Raw genomic sequence first — 4,100 nt, 5'->3', positions numbered from 1 at the left:
GCGTCAGTCATGCGGCCGCGTCGCTGCATCTTCGCTTCTGGCACGCGATCGTGTCGTCCATGCGATCGCGTGAATACCAGTTTCCTTCAAAGCTCTGTTTTGCCTTCTCCTTCCATTTTGTATGTTTCCTTTTCCATCCTTTAAGTCATTCTGCCTTAGAAAATCTGAATCTACTCAACACACTAATCACGGCATCGAATGGAAATAAAGGTAATTAAAATAATTAATTTTTAAAGCTTAGGAAACATGTTTTTCACAATATGACATAATAAGGAAAGGAAAGTAAAACCATGCAGTTAATATGAATAAGTAGGTGGAGGATTGAATAAATCACTCAAATTAAGCACAAAAGAACTCATGAAATATGGGTTTATCAGTCCCAAATCAACTCAAGAGAGAAGATCTCAAACCAGTCACCAGAGGATGGCTGGACTTTATTGGGCGTTCTATATTGCCCACAAGCAACCATTCTGAAGTCACTGTTAAAAGAGCAGAAATGATCCATTGCAATATGTTGGGAAAAGAAGTAGAAGTTCATCAACTGATCCCATCTGATTTTTACATACTTGCTAACAAGAACTCCAAGGATGCCAGGTTGGCTTATCCAAGCTTAATCTCTATGCTCTGAAAAGATGCTGAAGTAAAGATGGGAATAACAGAGTATATCTCAGTGGAGCAACCAATCACTAAAATCACAATGGAAAAATAACAAATGCAGGATGACCACACCAAGAGGAGGGCGCAAGAATTCCTCCCAGAAGTTCCTCAATTTGAATATTGGGAATAGCTTGAAGAATCTGTTACCAAGTTGCAAGAATCTATGGACCAAATAAAGGAAGAACAGCAAAATCAAAACAGTATGCTCTGCAAACTGCTCAGGGAACAAGAAGAGCAAGGGCGTGACTTAAAGGAACTGAAGCATCAGAAGTTATCTCTTGAAGGACCAAGCACTCCACAGACTAGAGGAACATCCACATCCCAAAATCAAGGTTGTTGAGCCCTAATCTTAGCCTTAACTCTGTGATAATTGTTCTTATTTGAGTTCTACCTTAGTAGTTATAGTGGTAATTAGTAGTTATTTTATCTCCAATTAAGCTATAATTTATTTTTCTCATCATCATTAAACATGAATAAAATAGAAGATTTTCTTTAGGATAAGGAGGCAATATTTTTTGAGTTTTTAATACAAGAAATTCTGATTAATTACATGTGGTGACAATGCTTTCTGCCTTCTGAATGAATGCTTGAACAGTGCATATGTCTTTGGAATTTGATGTTCTTGAATGTTAAATATGTTGGCTCTTGAAAGAATGATAAACATGAGACATGTTATTGGTAATCTGAAAAATCATAAAAATGATTCTTGAAGCAAGAAAAAGCAGTGAATATAAAGCTTGCAAAAAAAAAAAAGCAAGCAGAAAAAGCCAATAACCCTTAAAACCAAAAGGCAAGGGTAATAAAAAGGATCCAAGGCTTTGAGCATCAGTGGATAGGAGGGCCTAAGGGAATCAAATCCTGGTCTAAGCGGCTAAACCAAGCTGTCTCTAACCATGTGCTTGTGGCGTGAAGGTGTCAAGTGAAAACTTGAGACTGGGCGGTTAAATTCAAGGTCCAAAGCCAAAAGAAGAGTGTGCTTAAGAACCCTGGACACCTCTAATTGGGGACTTTAGCAAAGCTGAGTCACAATCTGAAAAGGTTCACCCAATTATGTGTCTGTGGCATTTATGTATCCGATGGTAATACTGGAAAACAAAGTGCTTAGGGCCACGGCCAAGACTCATAAAATAGCTGTGTTCAAGAATCATCATACTGAACTAGGAGAATCAATAACACTATCTGAATTTTAAGTTCCTATAGATACCAATCATTCTGAGCTTCAATGGATAAAGTGAGATGCCAAAACTGTTCGGAAGCAAAAAGCTACTAGCCCCGCTCATTTAATTAGAATCTGAGCTTCACTCAAAAACTCTGAGATATTATTGTTTCTGGACTCATTTGTATTCTATTTTATTTGTCTAGTTGGTTGGGGACAAGCAACAGTTCAAGTTTGGTGTTGTGATGAGCGGATAGAAGAAAGCCAAGCCACGCGCAAGCGCATGGTGCGCGCGCGCATCGGCTGCGCATTTAAGTTTTCTGGGCCAAGGACCAGAGAGTTGTGCCACTTTTGGGCCAACTTTGTGCCTCAAACCACGCGGACGCACGCTGTACGCGTCCGCGCCCCTTCATGTTTCCTTACCCACGCATTGGCACACCTAGCGCCTCCGTGCCCATTCTATAAGCTCAAGCCATCTACGCGAACGCGCATAGTGCGCGCGCGCGTCGATGCGTTTTAGCATCACCCAGGCCAAAGGACCCGAGAGTTGTGCCAACTCTGGATCCCTTTTGTGCCTCTGGCCCAGCACACCCGCGCGAACGCCCACCATACGCGTCTGCGCCCATTTCCAATTCCTCTATCTACGCACAAGCGCATATGGCGCCTCCGCGCCACTTCCCTAATTTTCCCACCCACGCGAACGCGCACGGTGCACGCCCGTGTGGATTCAAAATTCTCATTTAACCAGGGACGCGAAAGCCCTAGCGCAGTCGCGCCCCCAATCCCCCTTTCACCTCCAACGTTCCATTTCGCGCAATCCCTCTTCTCCCCTGCTCTAACGTCTCTCCCTCTCCTTTCCATCTCCGACAACCAACCACCAGCCATCCTCCGGCGAGCGTCCCGCGATCGTCACCGCCACCGTTGCCGCACGCCCCCTTCTTCCTCCCTCCCTCTCACTCTCACTCAATCCCCTCCTCTCTGTTCTCTCTCACAGCGCCCCTGCTCCACCACCACGAGCACAGCCGCGACTCCATTGTCGCCGGCGAACACTCCCGGTCATCTTCCCAGACCGCCGCTCTGCTCTGGCCGGTTCACCCCTTTCCACCCTCCTTTTTCCGTCCTCTGTTCCACCTTCCAACTCCCCTGCTTCCAGGTTCCTGTCTTTTCTCATTTCAATTTTAATTTCGTTTAATTAATTTTGTTTAGATTATTCTATTTAGCTTGTATAGTTAGATTAGTTTAGTTAGTTTAGTGTAATTAGGTGGTTAGCGAATCTGGGCTGAGTAGTAGATTTAGGCTTGTTTGAATTTTCGCTACTGTGTGCAATTGCTCTGTTTCATTACTTTGCTTGTGCTATATGTTTGTCTTGCCTAATGTTGCTGCATACTGTTTTAATGCTGCTTTGTACTTGAAGTGTTGGAATTCAGATTACTTGCTTATTGAATGGTTCATTGTTGATGGGGTGATTCTGTTTTTTTCGAATTTGAATTGAATTGTCGACTGCTCCACTTCAATTTTCCATTTTATTCTTGTTTCAAGACCCTTGTTATTGCTGAATTCCTATTTTACTTTGTTCTTGATGCTGTTCTGGTGCTGTGCTGAAGACAGTTTCTCTGTGCATTGTGTAAGGAAATAAGGCTTTTGTAGCATGCTAGTTTGGTTTAATTTGTGTTCTGATGTCTGCTGCTGAACTATTTGCTTAATTATTCCATTCATATGAACTCATACATAATTTTGTGCTTTTGATTCTTAATGAATTCATATGAAATTGACTTGACTGTTTGAATTTGGAAAGTAGCCAATGTACTGCTGAAATGCTGCCGGATTTTTCATAACCATGTTTCATAAAATAACAATGTTTTGATTGATGCAACAAGCTTCTATTTGACGATTTCTGTGTCAATAGAACTTTGTTAGCTAAATGGTTTGGAAAATCCTCAAGAACAAGTTTTGGTCATACTTATCATATTCTTTGCTTGTTATTCATGATGATTTGCTTATACGCATTGAATAATTTGAATGAATTTTCAGACTGGCCATCACTTGTAACTCTTTTAAGATTTCATGCCTCTTTTGCATAAACACACAAGTTTGAAAATTTTTAATCTATGTGGCTGAATTGCTTCACTTTATTCATGCATAATTTGTATTAAGCCACATAGACCATAAGGTTTTCCACTCTTTTCTCAACTTGTAACTTTTATGCATCATTGAATTTGGTGTTGAATGCTTCTTGATTGATTCATTCTTTAATGATTTGACTTCACCAACACAAATTCATTTAACT

The sequence above is a fragment of the Arachis ipaensis genome, chromosome B09 (assembly GCF_000816755.2).
Source record: "Arachis ipaensis cultivar K30076 chromosome B09, Araip1.1, whole genome shotgun sequence".
NCBI lineage: Eukaryota > Viridiplantae > Streptophyta > Magnoliopsida > Fabales > Fabaceae > Arachis > Arachis ipaensis.
Note: the sequence above shows the minus strand (reverse complement) of the source record.